The 21300-nt window shown below is 29.3% G+C and overlaps 1 protein-coding gene across 7 annotated transcripts in view; it reads right to left on the reverse strand.

Moving 5' to 3' along the window:
• LOC119599609 (inositol-pentakisphosphate 2-kinase) overlaps positions 1-21300 on the reverse strand; it is a 98673-nt gene that overhangs the window by 11100 nt on the left and 66273 nt on the right. The window lies entirely within an intron of this gene.

Below are 21300 nucleotides of genomic sequence, written 5' to 3' on the forward strand. Positions count from 1 at the left end.
TATCTAAGCATTACTATCGCAGACATTTTTTAAATACATAAATTATACATTGATTATATTATTTAGAACACAATTGTTTTAGTGAAATTGCTTATATTTCATATGAATATATAAAAGAATACATTTGACCTGCCCTTGTATAGGTCTGTCCATATATTACAAATTTTTATAAATAAAATTCGCTTAAAATAGTAGCACTTGCATAAAAAAGTTATAGTTTTATTAATTTTTTATTCTCAATTCAAATTAAAAATATTATCAAAACAAATAAATTTTTAAAGGGCAGGTTTAATGTAAATAAACACTTGCATGCATTGGCCATTACAACCATAAAGTTTTGATTTCATACTAAAGTTATTATTTTATCATGCTTACTTGGAACATATAGTACCAAGAGTATGTAGTTGTTTTAAAGTGCTTATCTTGTAGATAAACAGATTACAGAATTGTTCTATAAAGTTTCTTGTTGCCAGTTTTTGTACAAAGTTGTGGGAGACTGAAAAAAGACGGCAACACAAACACTAACATTCATCTTTTAGTTTAAACTATTCAAGGATAATTGCAAAGCGATAAGTGTGAGTGTAATAAATTTTATTACTTCAAGTATATTTACTACATATAATGCAACATAAAAAACAATATCAGAGAAAAAGTTATGATAAAAGTATCCACATCGGAAATAGCACACGAATATACTGGCATGTAAGTGAACTGCAATTAAAAATATCTGATAAATTGATTTCATTTAAATTTTTATGCCCACTTACTGTTCAAAGTCGTACAAAGTAAGTGATATTGTTCAATATTTATGAAAGGAATCGAAATTGGATGAATTGAATTGCTTTAATGTCACAAAAAGTTCTGCTCGAATAAACGTTTTTATATTTGCTTTTTTATTATTATTCGATTAAACGATTTATTTTTAAACAAAATGTTCCAATTATTTGAACACAAAGGATATATTAAAACAAAAATTACATAAAGTGACGAAATAAATTAGTAACTCAATAGATTTTCAATAAATGGTTATTCAAATTTATATTTCATTACAATACTTTTACATAAAATGTTTATTAAACCAGCGAAGCAAAACTGCTTATTTGTTTACCCATCGGTCACCAATTTGCAATGTTTGTGTAACTATTCATAATTTGCATTGACTACAAACTAAAAATACCATGTTTTTATAGAAAGCAAATTTATTTTTGAAGTGATTTCCTGTTCAACAAAAAGAACGGTGTAATACAATTCTTACACTTTATCAAATCCTTACTTACACCTAAGCACAAAAAACTGTTGAAAGTAATAAAAAACAAAAACGAAACAGGTAAATGCAAATAAAGTTTGTAAATCGCAGAAAAAGTCAATTTAATGACTGTGCATTTCTTTCTTAAAAAAAAAAGAAAATCAACTCCATGAAACCCATTTTCAATAACAATTTTCTATTCAAATTTTCAATTTCAGGCAAATATAAAACTGTGAAAGGTAAAAAAACAGTAGTAGGAAAAGGAATAAAATAATAAAAAATAAAAACAAGTAAGAAATTATAGTCGGGCGAGGCCGACCATATAATACCCTACACCTGTTACAAAAATAAAATGTGATTTAGTTTTCATAATAAAGCATTTAAGTTGACTTGTGTCAGATACATATACTTAAGCCATTTATTGTTGAATAAAATTGTTGACATTTAAGTCAAATTTTGAAGGGGGATTTGTATAGGGGCTATGGTCAAATGAGACCCTATAATTATAAAATTCATGCGAGTCATCAAGGCTAGTATAGAACTTGGTTTTGCAGCTTTTTGTCGAGATACGAGTATATTAAACATAATTATAAACTTAAAATCCCTATTCGTCGTTTTCAGTTGTATGGGGTCTAGGTGAAATAATGGACCGATGTTAACCATTTTCAATAAGCTTCGTCTCCGGTACCATAGAAGATCATGTGCCAAATTTCATTGAATTATCTTCAAAATTGCGACCTGTAGTTTGATTACAAGGTTTACAAGCCCTATTCGGGGGTTCAGTTGTATGGGGGCTAGATGAGAAAATGGACCGATGTTAACCATTTTCAATAGGCTTCGTCTCTGGGACAATAGAAGATCATGTGCCAAATTTCATTGAGTTATCTTCAAAATTGAGACCTGTAGTTTGATTACAAGGTTTACAAGCCCTATTCGGGGGCTCAGTTGTATGGGGGCTAGGTGAAATAATGGACCAATATTAACCATTTTCAATAGGCTTCGTCCCTGGGCCAATAGAAGATCATGTGCCAAATTTCATTGAATTATTTGCGACCTGTAGTTTGATTACAAGGTTTACATGGACGGACAGACGGACGGACGGACATAGCTAAATCGACTCAGAAAATGATTCTAAGCCGATTGGTATACTTTAAGGTGGGTATAGGACCAATATTATTGTGCGTTACAAACATCAGCACAAATCCAATATACCCTCCCCACTAAAGTGGTGTAGGGTATAATAAAAAAACTGAAAAGTATAAAGACAGAGTACAAATACTCAAAATGTGATTGTAATATAATCAGCAATATTTTGCAAGTGAAATACAAGTGATACCTTGAATATCTTTCGGATGAAATACTTTTCTAGTCAACAGAAACGAAAGAAATTTTATAAAAACAAAAAATATTATGATGCAAAACATATCGTCTTATAAAATGTAAAGCCGTGTAACATTACTTTTCATAGTCTTACAAGAGAAGCAAAAAATCTAATAAAATAAAAATTATTTCAAATAATTCAAATTAACACTTTTCAATTTAAACAACACATAACGCACCTGTTTTGATAAAAAGTACTATCTGGGTTTTAATGAAGTTTAGAGAAAAGCTAATTTAATTGTATTTTACATAGACTTTTCATATTTTATATTGTCTTTTTATGCATAGAATTGAAGATTTTGTTTAAAATTTGAATTTTGTAAAAACATGTTGAAGGAACATTTGGTACATTTTAATTTTTCTATAATATGGAACCAAAACACAAAAAATTCAATATATACGATACTTAATGAATGAGAATCGTAAAGAGGGAATTTTTTGGTATATTTTGTTGAATGAGATTCCATAAGAAAATTCTTTAAGGGACAATTTATCTATAATACGCTATTTTGCAGTTCAGCTGGCCATACATATTTATGTATATTTCTATAAAAGTGGGAGTGCATCAACAATTCTGTTCTGGTAGCAAATAAGTTGAGTGTCAATTGTATGTAATCGGAAAACAAAGTTATTATTTTTGTTGAGCAATGGTGTTTTAACATTTGAGTTTATAATAATGTAAAATGAAGAGCTCCATATCAAAACGTTTTAATTCAACTAAAGCAATTTTTTATTCATAAATTAAAAAAATTCTGAAAATAACTAATAATCGTGATCCCAATCAGCGAGACACCTCGTAGACCTTGATCAATCACTGTTATTCTAGAGGAGCCTCACGACCCTGAAGCGATTCTGAATTCTTCAGAGCAGAAACCCAGATCTACCAACCCAAAATTGGAAGGTGATCGTAGTTCTTAATCGTTGCCATTACTCCGACAGAGGCAGTGCAAAGTGTAGTACTATGAGAGAAGTCGTTAGATTTTTATTTCATACTGCCAAAACAAAATAAAATGAAAATTGGTATGATTATCAAAAAAATCAAAAAGAAAATATATTTTGTTTTTACACTATCAGATTTGAAATAAAATTAAACTTCAATTTGATAAAATTAAAAGAAAAAACGTAAATTTTCATTTTGTTTCTGTTTTTATTTAAAATTTTGTTTCTGTTTTTATTTTTTCTTTGTTTAAATCAAAGAATAAATAAGAAATGAAACTGTTGTCAAAAGTACCTAAGTCTACTGTCATCCGGTACCTAACTCTAAGAATGTATTAGTAGAATTCTCAAGTCAACATAGTTGCAAAAAATCGTATTGAAAAATATTGAAAAAAATATTACATTTCAATTTATACTTTGAAAGGTTTCTTAAGATATTTTCCACATATTTTATCTACAAACATTTTATAAACACGTCTATTTGTTTTTTAATCTATAATATTGAAAAAATGAATTATTTATTTGAAATATCTTTTTCGTTTACCATACGAAAATTTACAACATTGTTTTTTTTTTTTAGTTTTAATTTCAACGAACAAAAATTCAATGTCAAAAAATAAAAAATATTTTTTTTTTCGTTTGTAAAAAATATATTATTTTCGGGCTATTAAATGTGTTTAAATTGTGCAAAAAAATTATAAAATATAATGTTAAGTGATAAAAAATATTTCAAAGTGCTATTATCCTCAAATTTTCGCGAAAAAGTTTTGAAGTTTGGAGAGAGAATAAAATTTTTACATATGTGTTGGATTTACACAGCACTCGTCTGTGAGAAGAGCGTAATGTTATTGTTGTAAAAAATGACAGCGTTTCACTTCTTGTTTATTCTTTGGTTTAAATAAAAATAAAACTCAAATAAAATGAAAAAATCCAATCGTTTTGAAATTTTTCAAAAAATTTAAAAAAATCATACGATTTTCAATTTTCCATTCGTATTTATAGTAAGTTTTATTACGTTTTGTATCTACACTATAATATTTTTAATTTTATTTGAAAATTTTGACATTTCGTTTTACTGAATATTATGGTGTGTAGCCGGCTTAAGCTGCGCGTCTATCGGGTTGGCGAAAAACTCGACCCCACACCGCAGATACGGCAAATCGGTAAAGACTTCACTACACTCCCTAGTTGGACACATAGAGAAAAATCTTGAATTCGGAGATTACACGTTAGTGGCCTTTTGGACATAAAAGGTGCTATTAAAAATGAAAAACCTGATATAATTCTATCAGCTCTACAAGAACTTAATGTCGATACTATAACTATAAGGTTCATAAAAGACCATCTCGAACAACGGATTATATGTTCCAATATGGACACAGCAACGCACCATAGAAAGGAAAACACGAATTAGTGAAATTGATTTTTAAAGCGGTCATCAAGCCAATTCTGTTTTATGGAGTTACCTTTTGGCGGAAAGCACTAAATATAAGCTCAAATTGCAAACTCCTTGACAAAGATCTAATTAGAAAATCGATCCTAATTATCGGATCAGTGGAGTCAATTTCTACGATATCCCTATTCGCGTTGCTAAACTGGATTCCAACCAGAAAAATGACACTCAAACGGCATTGAATACTATAAACGTATGGTCGTTTAGATCATATAAACATGCAAGTATTACCGATAGAATAGAAAACCTCTCCTCCAGAGAAGCTTTAGTTTCGTCATCTCGAAAAATACAGGATTACTTCCAGAATCTGCAATGATTGTAGTTCAATTCAGGCTGAAATATCCGCTATAAAAAGTGTAGAAAACTAGCTCTGGTATCATAAGATATCGAACAGAGAAATTCTAATCTTTACCGACAGTCAAGCTGCAATCAAGTCTCAGATAGGTGTATACTCTATATCACGACTAATCCAGGAATGCCAGACATCCTTAAATAGGATGGCGAGATATTCAAACGTTGTACCCGTATGGTACTAAGACATGGTATGGTACTAGACTCTACAGATGGCACTGATCAGTAGCTCTTAGACTCTCTCTCTCTCTCTCTCTCTCTCTCTGTTTCAACCTCCAATCTCTTTTAACTATTAATCTCTTGAATATCTACTGCTGACCCTTACTACTGTCCATTTCACAAATTTCTCTTTCCTATTTTTCTCTTTTAATCTACTTACAGGGATCAAAAGGACCCACATGTGCGTCTTTCGCAGCCTGCAAAATCAACTACCAAAAAATAAAGTAATAGTGTAAAATTTAGTTATCTTGCAATTTCTTATAATCACGGTAAAGTCAATGGCAATATTGATTATATAAAGTTACAAATTAAAAATCGTTGAAAATGTAGTAATTCCGAGCATTATTAGTTTTGTATATAAATCTGACACTTCTCTTTCGACCGTAACTGTACGTTAAGGAATTTGTATGAAAAATTATTCTATTGAAGGAAAACTTTGTAATATACGAAAGAAAAATAAAACAATTGTTTGCAGCAAAATATGCAGGAATATTTATTTGTTTTTCTCTAAGCTCAATAATAAGTTTATAAAAGAGAAGAAAAAAAAACAAAAACAATAAGTAATGCTACTAATACTTTTAAAAAGAAAAATTCTTTTGGTTTTTGAAAAACAAACTCAACAATTTAATCTGCCTTGGAGGTATTTATTGTTCTTATTAAGTAAGTATGTACACCGTTGCACAAAAACAATTACTTTGGTTCTTTGTTCATTTATACTTTCTCGAGTCATCGACACTCAACTTAACAATTTTTTTTTGTTGTTGCTGTTGTTGTCGTTCATAAAAAACAACTTTTCAATAAGAAAACATAGAAAGTATCTTGATATCCTTTGAAAATTTAGATATTTGGTTAAAAATAATTAAAATTAAACACCTTAACATGCCACACCAGATGCCAACAACAACAGCATCAGCAATATCAAAACAATAACAATTATAAAAAAGAAACAAAAACCTTAACAAGATGGAAAAGATTCCAATCTCAACTCTCTACTTCAGTTTATCTTCTGGCTTTTGTTTTCTCACCTCTCACACCCCAAAACCAAACTTTATACTTTAACAAAATTGTTTGCTAAAAGGCCTGTACTTTCTTGCATCTGTAACTAAAGAAAAACCAAAAGAATCAGACAAAAAACTCTGTGAAAATTGTTGCGGTAAAAAGTTTGAAATAATTGTTATTTAAAACGAACTCAATATCACTAACAAATTTCATTTAGAAAAATGTTTCTCTAAAATACCACACAAAAAATGCCAATATTTCCTTCCACCTTTGTTTTCATGTTGAACAGACACACGGACACTGTATACGAGGAGTACTAAAAATAGTTATACAATTTACATAGATGCGAGTACTTTTCTCTAACTCAGTAAATAACAATGTATAAATACATAGATGTAGATGTTTGTTGAATTGGATTGGATGTAGAGGTGTACAATCCATTTAACTTTCATTGTTACATTCCTTGTACTTGTTACTTTAACTTTTGCTTTCCTTTATTCGGTAATGAATGAAAGGATTTCATTCCGTAGTTTGGTGCCTCTTTTTTATTTCCTTTATTCATTTCCACTGAAAAAAAAATTACAAAAAATGGCAAACTAAACTTAAGATTTTAAAACATAATTTCCGATTACCCCTGAATGTTATTTAAAAAAATGAGTAAAACTGCCGGTACACCCTTTTTCTTTGTCATCAATGATCAAATCCGAAAAACAACAAGAAAAATGATTTAAATAAATTAAATACTTTATTAAGCATGTTTCATTAGTAAAAATTTATGCGTGAAAAATATTTTTGAAAAACAGCTAAAATATGTATGTTTTCAATAAAATTAAACTACATAAAGGGAAAAAAGACATTTTAAAATTATACATGCTTGGTACCAAATTGACAACAAAGTATTTATAATTTTTCAATAACATCCGTTGTCAAAGCATGTACGGATAGTTGTAAAAAAATACTCGACGTTATCAAATCAACAAAATAATAATAAATAATACATGATGTTGTCAAATCACAAACGCCGATTCGATCTACGATTGGCGGCGGTAAACTAGGAAAATTTAATTTTTTTTCATAATATTTATTGCCAACGGAATGTCAACGACGCATTTCCGAAATAACACAAAGCGTAATCAAAATGGCAACAATGCGTTGTTGCAATGACAACGATGTGTTGTCAAAATTACAACGGTGGTTGTCAAAATGATTACTGGGTTTTGTTTAAATTTTGTACACATTATTTGTCTAACAAACAAACTCTCTTTTGACAACAGATTGTATCAATTTCGGTACATTTCTACCGTTTTTTTTTTCCTCTATGTACATACATATTTGAATGTGAATATGACGAATTTTTATGTGCGTATTGATTTCTTTAAGTGTATTTTTATTTTTCTGATTGGGTATTTCAAACAGCGAAACTTAACAAAAATATGTAAAGTTAAATATTTTCAATGTAAATATACAGTTTGGTTTATTTTACTTCATTTTTATTTTATTCATATATTTTCTGGACTTCATTGTGTAAGCGGAAATTAAATTTTTATTTATTTACATATATTTCATTTTTTCAATTTCATCTGCAATTATGAGTGTCTCCTATGTAACTACTATTCTTTTAAAGAATTTTCATATAAATAAATAACATGCATACATATGTATATTATTGTATGCAAAAATATGAGGTTGAATCCAACTTAATTCAAGCGCCATCTATATGTCAACTTAGAAAATGTTTCCACCTATAAATAAGACAAATTGGAACTTAAATCTAAGAAATTCCAATTAACATTTCAAATAACTGAACAGTCGAACATAATATTTAAATTTTAAGAATCTAATTACACATTTACCGACTACACAAGTATAAGTATAAATATCTTATATGTTTTTGACCATAAATTGTTTGACAAGACTTAAACGCACAATAACCCTGCAGATCATTTTTCGTATAAGAACTAATAAGAATAAGAATTGCTAAATTTTTAAACTTAAAATTGAGATTTTTAAATCGTTAAATTTAATTTTTTAAAAAAATACCAAAATGCAAAGTTGGCAACCGACAATTTTTAAACTAACTTGTATGTAAGCATGTATGTACATTTATAGTTGTATCGCTGTGTATTAATTAATTGTGGAGAGTGTAAACAATATTTGTATTATTAATGCATTTGCACTGCTAATGATGTTAGCACAAAAGCTTTAAAGGTTAAAATGTTCAATATTGAATTGAATTTAGACCATTAACATGTATGTGTGTGTGTACATGTATTTCTAAGATGCAAGGTTTGCATCTCACAAACACACCCATTATAATCCAAACAATCGATGTGGCATCATGGGGCAGCAGTTGGCTTCAAAAGTTGTAAATTAAAACTTTTAATTTAACAATTTTCTTAGTGTTTTTGTAACAAAATAAATGATTTTTTGTTCAAGTAACGAGTAATTTCCCATTTTCAGGGATGTTGTTTCGTTTGGCAATTGTTTACTTTTGTAAGTCTGCTGGCTCTTGGCTATTTAATTTAATTTTACAATTCTTGTTTTTTAGCTTTAAGTGTTTTTGAAAGTGTATATGTATAAGGAAACGCATTTTTATAAAATAGTGTTAAAATATACTTGCAGCAATATTTACTCTTTAAGTATTTCAAAAAAAATGTTTAAGTTTGGCATTTAGTTTCTAATAAAATATTATGTATTATCAAGTTAAGTTTCAAACATTCAAAAATCGAGTATCCGGTTTTCAGTGAGTATATTAAAACGGTAATGCAATTCCAAACAACCAAAAATTTTACATTCACACCGTTACATTGACTTCCAAAAAAATAATTCAAAGTGTTATTTTTGCTGATTTTCTGAAGCTACAAATCAAATTTCATTGAATTAGAACACCAAAAATAGTACCTTTAGTTCGAATTAATCAAAAATATAATATTTGTGAGTTTTCTGTTTTATTAATATATACATATAAACATTAAAATTTTTATGCAACAAACACAAAATTCTGAAACTTTTGAAAGCCAAATAGAAAATATTTTCCCTCTACAACAGACAATGATCAGTAAGGCTAAAATAATAATTTGCCCATTTTTCGCCCCCTTCCGGTCAAAACATCAAGAAATGATATAGCCTATTTTAGACACTTGGACATTGGTACAGCCGTTTAGACTTGATTGACGCACAAACAAATAATAAATTAAATTACAAAAAGTTTTAAAATATCATTCAATTAAATTTTCACTCAAAAAAAATCTTCTTTACGTTCTATTTTCTATTTTGCACACAAATAATTCCGCCATGATTTACTCGCATAATATTGTAAATTGTGATGATGAAATAAATAATGAACCAATTGTTTGATGTCCTTTTTTAAATTTATTGACATTTGTATCACTGTTTTCAGGGGCAATATTTTTTCATGATAATTCTCTCGATTGGAAGTTGTTCATAATGTTGATGTGCATGTGACAATATTTTTATGCCCATACTAATGTTTGTCATGGTCAACTATCTGTTGTGTTCATTGTCCATTTGGCCTAACGAAAAACGTGTTTAAAATATTAACATGAAAACGAAATCATATTCCAGACAACATGCTGTAGACAAATTTCTTCTCATTCACTGAACATCAGATAGAAAGTCAGTCAAGTCAAAGAACTAAAACATACTTTCAGTTTAATTAATACATACATAGTTATATACTTCTTTAATTTCAAAATCGGTTTGTATTTTCATAAGTTTTTAGATTTCAAAATAGTTTTTATACTGCAAATGCTTAAATTTGTTTCTGGTAGTTTACAATTAAATGACAACTGTACAATTAGATGAATTAAATCTTTTAAATGTTTTACTAGACATTCATTGACAATTTGCAGTTCATTTGAAAGCTGTAAATATACGTGACCATTTTAGAACATAAAATAATGAAATAATTGCAAGTTATAAAATGATAATTGGTTTAATTGGTACACAATTCATTTTTTCGATACTATTTAAATGCGCTTATAATGGAAACATGTCTTTTTCAAAATCCTTTCACTCGAAAGAGCTCTTTATAAAAACTATATTTTGTTCTAAAGAAGTCACAATTAATTTAAAATGTCTCCATAATTGATAGTCATTTTGTCATTTATTATTATCTACTCTTCTCGTGTTTCCGTTTTAACAGTTCCCGGAATTGGAGATCAATTATTTTTTTAATTACAATTTTATTAATTTAGACGCAATCAATATTACACCATGTTAATAAAACTATAATCTCCGTTTACTGCATCGCCGCATAAAATAGCTACTAATGGGATACTGGCTTTATTCTTGCAACTTTAGAGCTTATAGAAACTACAACTTTTCATTTTTACTTCCACTTTTGTTTTAACCCCAAGAAGTTATTTAAACATTGTTGCCGCCAACATTTAATTCTTGCTGGCATAGAAGCGACTTGAAACGGAAAACAAGCAGAGGACATGAGTTTGAATTACAAACAAGTCTAGCGACAACTATCTGTACCTGCTGCATAACAGACTAAGAATGTATACAGATTAGTGTTCCATTGTTACTACTCCCACAATGTTCTATTAAAATCACTAAACCAATACAGTTTTGCATGCAACACCGCTCGTTCCGGCATAGGTAGACTATATCTACTTTGCCCTACCGTAGGCTGGATAATCGTCTCTTCTTAAACTTTTTTCATTTTGTTTTTGTTCTCTTTTGCTCTAAACCGACATAATCGCTGAGACTAAACTGCTTTAAGGTTGTTTTTAAATGAATTAAATCCCATTCAAATATTACCGCCAAATAGGATATAGGTTGATGTGAATTCTAAATGAAAATGTGTGTGTGTGTGTGTGTGTGTGTGTGTGTCTGTCTTACAAGTTTTATGTATGAATGGGTGAATGTAGGTGTAGAGTTTATAAGCTGATTATGTAAAATATATGCAAATTGTACAAGAAACTACTTAGGAAGAGATTTAAAGATTTCATTCAAAAAGTAAAATAAAATTAAACGTTTAAGAATTTATTTTTAATTTAACTGTAATTGTTATTTTTCGTAGAGTTTAACTCTATAGAAACAATAATCCACAAAAATGAAACAAAAACGATTTGTAGTTAGTGCAATGTTCAAATTCAAAATATATTTCCAAAAATTTTAAAAGTGTGAAACAGATTCATAGATTCTTGTTTCATTCAAAATAAATATTTATACCTTTATTGTTCAAACGATTCGCATTTATACTAATTACGAGAAAAATACAAAATATATCCCTACCAGCGACTTAAAATCTTGATCTCAGTACAATACGTTCAAATAAATTTTCTGCAATCTTTTTGAAATGGGTCTCAAAAATTTCGTAATTTTAAGATCACTGGAAAAATAATTTAAATTTTTGTTATAGTATTTTTGGAACGTAAAACTACTTCTAGTGAATTATAAGGGGCATAAAAATTCCAAAATAATCCAAACAATTCTGAAATGGACCATACCAAATGTCAAACTATTTTTTTAATATTTTTTGTATAAGCTAAATTACGACAATTTTGACAACTATTTTGGTAAAAAACGAAACAATTTATCTCCCCAGCCCACTAAAGATTATATTTATTTTTTAGAAATTATACTGAGGTCAGGATTTTCAATCGCTGGTAGGGAACTGAGCACCATTCTAAAAAATAATTTTCAATTATCTCGTGTCCAGTAAATTAATACGCATCCATTGTAGAAATACCTCTATTTCTACATGAGATTCTTAAAAAGGCTTTATAGAGACATGTCTTGTTCGCTCTTTAGAGTAAAGCGGTTTGTATTATTTTTGCTCAAAAGAAAGCTTAGACCATTTCCTCGGCAGACATCGATTTTTAAATTGTGTCACTTGACACGAAATTGCCCATTTATAAATCATTTTTTTTCCGAATTGGACAATAATTGGTCATAGCTCTCATATAAGATCCACTTCCGAAAATCAATTAAACGAACAGAATTCATTAACAAATAGCTCTACCAGATAATTGTTTCCCACTTTCAGCTCACTTCCGAAAATCACTTTATAACAACTCATTACTAAATGACGACATCAAAATAAAGTTCGACCATTTTTTCCGGATCGACATCCTAAGAATTCAATTCTGTGCTGTTGTCATTACGGAAACCAAATTTAAGCTTTCAGTATTAATAAAATATTATTTTCTATAAATATTCGACGTATTAATAAAAAACTAGCTACAATTGAAGGATGTTTATGATTCGGCGTAGCCGAATATAGCACTCTAACATGTTAATTTTATTTTTGCAAAAACATCAAAAACTTTAGTGTACAATTTGAATGTTATTTCAATGTTTAAAACTTGCATTTACTTCCTTACATGAAATACAATTAAATTGATTAGTAATTTAAAATACTTTTCTTATGAAAGGCAATTAAAGGGGAAATGCATGGCGTTCAATGAATGGACCTTTTCTATTAAATCTAGACATTCCTCACACATCCTTTATCAGATATTTGTGGTATGCAGCAGGAGTAATGGAATGAACAGGGAAATGCATTCAATGAATAAATGAATGATGCAGCCCAATTATCCAATGGAGAAATGAACATTTGTATAATTTTTTTCTCAACCTACTCATCAAAATCATCCATGTCATATGAATACGAGACACACTGACACATATAAAACACACACATACAAACATACTTTAACAAACAACTGTGGAATAAAGATGAGTGTTGAACAAGACCTTCATCTCCGATTAAATTACATGCATTTCTGAAACACATAAATACATTCAATGAGTGAGCCTGTAGTTCTGAGTAAGTGTCCCAAATATAATGAGAAAAATAACTACATATGTATGTTATAAAATGCAGTACTGAAAAAAGGTCTAAAGTGATCCCAATCTAAATTAATTTTCATACCAACAACAAAGTTAAACATTTTGCAAAACTACTTATATATTTGAATAATCCGCATAAAACTACAGGACAATGTGTTGATGAAGTAGAAATTAATGCATACATGTTCAGTCATGAAAATATGTACAACTTTAGGTGAGAGCGACACAACGACAATGGCAAAAACTTTGTAGAATAAAGAGCTTTACATTATTACCAAATCCAATGAACCAAATCATCCTTTCCCAATCAACAAGAACAAAATAGAAACGACAAGAAGATGTTTTTCCCAGTTTAAAGCAGAGCAGCAAATACATACATACAAATGTAGAGTAATTATTACGGTTATTTGAAATACAAATACACCCTTTACAGTAAATACGGCACTGATCCGAGTACACAAATCCCTCAACTGTTTTGATACGCTAGCACTTGGAATCTTTATTGATCGACATTTACTTTCGTAAATAACTTTTAATTGAGTCCATTGGTTCCAAAGTTATTAAAGAGTGCAATGATACTATTTTTCTATAGCTTCTATAGCCCGCAACTGTTTTGATATGCTACCACTTGAAATCATTAATGATCGGACATTTACTTTCGTAAATGACTTCTAATTGAGTCCATTGGTTCCAAAGTTATTAAAGTGTGCAATGACTATTTTTTTATAGCTTTTAGCGAAAAGTAAACTATGTTTTGTCTCTCACGACTTTTCGTTAATAATACTTTTTTTAGCACAACGATGATTCAGTTAAAGAATTCAAGCTAACATTCTTTACATTTTAAAAATAAAAATTTAAACTTCTTTAGTATCGCTTGAATACGCGTCATTTGTACTGGGAATCATCTTGTACGTGTTCTACCACATACAAACCGGTCGTTGATTTGTTGATGTGTTTGTGATTGTGTGTCAATGCATCTGTGTGGCGGAAAATGTAAAAGTTTTTATGAAAAACGTTATTTGAAAAAAATGATATCTAAGAAATGCGCCAAACAAAGAATTTAAAAATTCAACACTATACGGATGTGGTGATGTGTGCGAATAATTATCTATCTATTATCGCTGCAAATATGCAGGGGAAAATGAAATTTAATCAAACGTTTAAGAATAATTTAAAAAAACTTTCACTGAACAGAATTTAAGTTTTTTTGAGGTTAGAAAAGGATTTAGTTTATATTTACCATTAAATCGAATAAAGTAATAATGTGTGATAGCCAGGGAAACCAAAACATGCAAATGCATGTTTTTTTTATGGTGCGTCGTATGGACTCATGGTTAAGATATTTACATGTTTCATAACAATTTAAAAATTTTGGCATCGATTAATTAGCGCATATTTTTGTATATTATACCCATAAGAGCATAATTTTACATGATTTGACCTTACTAGCATATTTAAGACATATTTAAGACCTTACTAGCATATTTAAGACATATTTTCGAGTTTTTAGAGTATATTTTATTTGAATTGATTTCTCTTTAGCCGTTACCCAGCAAAAAATAGTTTTTCCTTAGAAGCAGATTTGTAAGGCAGAAATCAGTTGTCACTGCTTACAAAAGATTTCAAGATTTTTATATGGTATTCTTCGCGTAGAGTCTCTGCTTAAGGAATACAAAATGTGCACATTTCTCACTTCCAAAATCGTTTTTGTAAGGCAATAATTTTAAGATGCAATAGATAAAGCAGTTAGAGATGCAGTAGTATATAACTACTACATCTCTTATTAGATTTATTAATATTATTTCATAAGAAAAACTGCCTATCTTCTATAATTTAGTAAATAGTAATGCAATCTTTCAAAGTCAAATTATGAGAATGCTTTAAGTGAGAACCTATAACATATGGTAGAACAAAAGATTATTAAATTCTGACGAATTGGCGAAATAAACAGTTTTCTGCTCTCCTGAAAACTTGTGTTGTGTAAGACAGAGAGTTTTGATTATAACCCCTTGATATGCTATACAACTAAAATAAATACATTTTTATGTAAATAGTTTGTTATTAGTTAAACATTCATACATATGTATGTAAGTATGTGCATATACATAAAATAATACACTTGGGTACAAGGTGTTAATCTTATTGCCTACAATTTGCAAAGGATTTAACGCTTTAAGGATATTACCGTTGTGAATATACACACATAATTATGTAATTATAAGTGTGGGTGTGTTTATCATTTATTAAACAAGTAATTAATAGATACATAAATGCAAACATGGAGACTAGGGTGTCCCGTGGACCACTTTTTTGGAAGAATACCTCCCAAACGATGCGCTTTACTTTATTAAATACGTGAAAAATATTTTCTTTTCAAAAGGTCCTCAATTTCCTACCTGCGATTGAAAATCTTGATGTTCAAAAAAACGTTATACCATCTTTACGAAATAGGTCTCAAAAATTCCGTAATGTTTATCTTATAATTGCGGAATTTTTGAGACTCATTTAAAAAAATCGAAGATATTTTATTTTTCAGAAATTATACAATATTTTCAAATAGTATACATATTATATCGCTGGTAGGGAACTGAAGACCATTAGAAAAAAATATTTTTTTATTTTTCTCGTAACTAGTACATTAATACGCATCAATTGAGAGGTATTCCTACATGAAATTCTTAAAAAGGCTATTCCTCGGGATACTCTAATGGAGACAGGTAGAGAAATTAATATATGGGCAATTTCGTGTCAAGTGACCCAACTAAAAAAATCGATTTGGATGATCAAGGTTATAACTATTGGCCAGGCACAAGTTTTCAGCTCTATCGGTCAAGAACTGCCGGACTTAGAGGGGGTCAAATTTGAACATTTTGGTCAAACAGGGTTCTATTCAAATGAGTGTAATTTTTCACCTATTGGTCCTAGAAAAAATTGTCCAAAGATAGCTATTTTTAAATAGATTTGTTTTATATATTTTTTTTCTTATATATCAATTTGCTCTTATACAATCAATTTGCTCTTTTTTAATATTTGGCACTTAATTTTCCCCTTTTTTCAAAATAGACGTTTTTGTTGTTGTTTTTTTTTTTTCTTTTTTTGCTCAGAAGAAGAAGAAATAGCTAAGTTTTTGAGTTAAAATATTATTTTTTGCATAAGCCCTTAAAGGAAATTGTTTAAGCTTTCATCTGAGCAAAAGAAGAGAAATAGTAAATAAAAAAAATTATTTTAAACAATTTGGACAATTTTTACTAGAATCAATAAGTGAACACACTCATTTGAATAAAACCCTGTATGACTAAAGTGTCCAACTTTGACCACCTCTAAGTCCGACAGTTCTTGACCGATACAGGTGAAAATTTGTCTCCGGCGTATTATCCAATAGAGTTGTGTCACTTGACACGAAATTGGAATTTTGAAAAACAAAAAAAAAACATTTCGTTGAAATTGTATGATATTTAATATAATAATTTCAATTATTTGCATTAAAAAATATAAATTAAAAAATAATGTAGACCAGCGTTACTTTTAAATAATTTATGGTTATTTTGATCCAGTGGCCACATTTTGAAGGAGAATATATATTTTCCAAAGATATTTGTTATTTTTTACATATGTACAGTATTTCTGAAATTTATGTTCTTCCTGGACTATAATATTCTGCATTTACACTTCAGCTAAAAAATATTAAAATTAATGATTAGCTAAAAACAAATGTATTTTGTAGCATTAATCAATTATTAAATTAAATGTTTTAAGGAGCTTACTATGATTGAATTGAAGTGCAGCAATTGATTAAAAATTTACTAAAATACTTGTAATGTTTCAGTCTGCATAAGTAAGTGTACGCGTATATAATAAAACATTTTAATTAGTTTTTGCTTAATTAGTGCAATAAATGAAATAAATGTGATTAAAAAGCTATCGTATCAATTGATTTTTAGAATTGAAATACATTTTTTAAAGTTGAAATTTATTAATTTTTTTTTTATTGCCCAAAGGAATATTACATATCAAGCTTTAAACATGTGTTATTAGGTCTGTTCATTTACTTTCCCAGTAAAAACTTGCAACGAGAGAGTAAAATCAAAATTTACAAAATTACTCTCAAAATTAGTAAAAAGTAAATGAACGCTTTACTAGTAAAATCTTTCAAGAAAACAAAAAAACTTATAATAGTTTGCAACGGGAGAAAATGTTTACGCTCTTGGTTTTTACTCTTCTTACAAGTTTTTTGAGTTTTAGTTATTGAACAGAGCAATTGTCATTTTAAGAATACAAAAATGTCTTGTCTTTTGCAATATTTTTTTAAAAATTACTTTACAATAATAAATTTCTTTCACTTGTCAAAATCAATATTATTTTAATTACTTCTCTTGTCTTTCTCTTGTCTCCTTGTTATTTTTAAAAGAGTCGCAATTCATCTAGATCTATTTTGTCGCCTCTGTCATTAGGTTACTTGAAAAAAGTTCAATTGTGAACCTATTCGCAAATGAAAAGAACAAAAATAAACGAATGGTATTAACAATAACCCAACACAAATAATTCTTATATAGAAGACTTTCAAAAATCACTTTAACTTCCTGAAGGGCTTTCCTATTTGATAAAGTAGTATCATAAAATTTATGATAAATTAAAATTTCATAATGTGTTAATATTTTATTCTAAGTATTTCAGTAAAAATGAACCAAGAAGAAAAATACATTATATTCCAACTCCAGAGGGAAAGAAAAGGAAAATATTTGTTATTAGTTATAACCAATTTTTGTTAATAGCGGTATTGTGTTTCGATGTAAAGTAAGATTAGAAATACAAATATAAAATTCTATATTTACTTAAGAAGCAGACAGGTCTGTGACACTAATTTCCATAATACTGCGATGAAGTCCAATCCAAATAATGAAAGCGGCAAACAATAATATATACATTAATCCTGATTAAATTAAGTCAATGAAAAAGTTAAAAAGAAGTAAAAATTATTATTCAAATATTTCACTTTGTACCCCTAATCTGGGTTTGTTTGTTTGTCTGTCTGTCTGACTCTCTGTGACATAATAAAATTGTTAATGATGTCTCATTGAATTTGCATGAAGACGATAATGATGATGACAGTTCAGCTGTAGCTGCTATTTAGATACATTACAACTACATACACCCATGGAGGCACAAGAAAAATAAAATTAAATCTAATTTAAGACTTGTTAAAAGCAACTTCAGTTTTTTATCCCCCATGTTCGTAAGCAAAACATTTTTCTACTTGAATGGAAATATTAGTTTTTCTTTTCTTGCCTTTCGACATTTATAGTCGTACAATAGAATTAATCAAAAGTGGAGTTAAAGTTTGGACAAGATGATTATTTAAGTTGATTGTGTTTGGGTTTGTTTGTGTCTTTTGTTAGTTCTAGTTTGATTAATTGAATTTATGGTTAATTTTCAATAAAGTGAAATTATTCCCTTTTATAATTTCTTTCCAAACACATTTTTTGCAATCTACAACTACATACATACATAGATAAAACTGTTAAAATACTCAGTAGTTTTTCATTGGTGTTTAATCAGAAAAGAAAAATCGAAGCTAATATCTATATAAATGTATGCATAAGAATTAGGGATATTACCATATCAAATTGATCCAGAATAATGCCTTATTGTTTTTAATATGAGCCTTTTAAAATTTAAATTCCCTAATTGTATTTTAATTTTTAAATGTCTTCCCTTTTTAAACACAAATTAAAAGCAGCCAGTTGATGGACCAAAGACCATTAAAACCTTCTGCATTATTTAAATATAAATATCAATAATTTGAATTCGATTCCCCTCTTCAGAAGAATTTTATTTCTTAAAAATAAATTGCAATTATTATTTATAACCGAGAAATATGCAAAACTATACAACTGTAATTCTTCTGAAAGTAGTACTAATGCACTAAAAAAACATTGTAAGTAAAAATCAACATGAAAAGAATTAGATCTGCACTCGAAACATATCTTTATATTCAACAATGATTTATATAGACGAAACTGAATTATATCAGCAAGTATTTATTTCCATTTTTGAGGATTTAAAACAATACAATTTGCAAATTCGATGTATTAAAAGTATTTCGATATAAAATCTACAAGTAGCCAAAGTTAAAATTCACTTTCTTTGAAATATTGTAATAAAGTATCACATGAGGAAATCGACGTAACCTCTAATAATTCAAAATTATTAGACACCTATTGAAAACAAAAATAAATGCGCGCCGTTTGAGGTATATCACGTTGATGTGCCCGAAATGGAATGATTATAGGAGCACAGCAAAAACTGCTTGATAATATCAAATTTAGTTTCCTGCCCAATCACTAAGGCTAAGAAAAGAGCCTCTCCATGGTGGAATTCGGAGCTATCTAAGCTACGTAAAGAAACACGCAGAGCCTTTAACACATGCTACAATAACAAATTAAAAGCGAATAAGAACCTCATAGAGAAGCTTCTGCGAATCTATAGCAAAATTCTTGCTAAAGACCAATCCAAAGGAAAGACGACACTTGGTCGAAATCATCAGCAGAATCCCTTGATATTCTACTGACTACCCATTTTGAGGGCTGCAAAGATGTTGTCGCGGAAATTGATACGCAAAGTAGGACTCCATCGGGAATCCATAATGACATCATCTCCAATGATAAGATTTTGTGGGAGATTGATAGCTTTTCCCCATTCAAATCACTAGAATCGGATAGTATTTTGCCAAAGATGACACAAAGTGCAAAAGAATATATCATGATCAATAACTAGGAATATATCATCATCAATAACTGATCCAAGAGTGAACCCAAGCAAAACAGAACTGGTACTATTCCAAGATTCAACTTGGCAAAGTTCAGAGATCAGCATGCATTGGAATAACAAATGCTCTTAGAATTAGTCCTTCAGAAATGAAAATGAACTGCGGTGTTGGTTCTGATGTCTTCTGGTGTATCTCTCACCCTCTTCCCAACAACTGTAGTGTTTTTTAGGCAGAAATATATGCGATAATGTCAGCATGCAGGGTACTATACGATCTCAATATTCGTGGCAACATACGATTTTTTGTCGACAGTCAAGCGGCACTTCTTTCTCTAAAGTCAAGTACTACCACTTCTCTATTAGCCAGACAATGCAAGATGGATCTGTTCGAGATGGGTTACCTGTATGATATTACCGTTGTTTGGGTCCCTGCGCATAGGAACTATTATGGAAATGAAGCTCACCTGCTCGAGCTTGGGAGAGGCTAAGATATTATGACCGTCTTTCAATGAGTAGAGTGGTCCTGTGAAAACGGAGTCCCTTGGATTCTACTTGACTGTCCGCGGGGTTAGAGCGAAACAATTTGGCAGTTACTTCATATCAATTTTTTTATTTATCAAATAATAAAACTGAACCCTTCTATAGCTGAGTTTTGTTTTAAGGGCTGGTCTAGTCTAAATACTCGGATAACTTAAAACGAGAAAAAATTAAATGAAAAAGGATGAAATAAAAATGTTAGAAAACGTATATATTGTTGCGGCACAGATACATGAAAGAGTTTTAAAAATGTATTTACGATTAAAACAACTACAACATAAAGGCAGAGGTTCTCAAAAACTATTATCAGTTAATTTTTTATACATCAGAACAGTTGACATAGTCATTTCGAAAATATTTATAATTCTTCATAAGTTACAAAAATCTTACTTACTTATTCATTTATGAGCGTTTAAGTCATTTTTCGAAGGGGACTTTATTTGGGGGAAGGGTCAATGATGAACCGAACTTTTTCAAATTTGGTAGAGAGATTGTTCTTCTTATGAAAGCTGTTTGAGTGGAATTTCATCAATATACTGCTAATGTGGGGGTAGAGTAAATTATGATCAGATGTCCGTAGTTTCTGGGT

The sequence above is a fragment of the Lucilia sericata genome, unplaced genomic scaffold (assembly GCF_015586225.1).
Source record: "Lucilia sericata isolate MDLA Ls3-8-SP2 unplaced genomic scaffold, ASM1558622v1 Contig000083F_arrow, whole genome shotgun sequence".
Lineage (NCBI taxonomy): Eukaryota > Metazoa > Arthropoda > Insecta > Diptera > Calliphoridae > Lucilia > Lucilia sericata.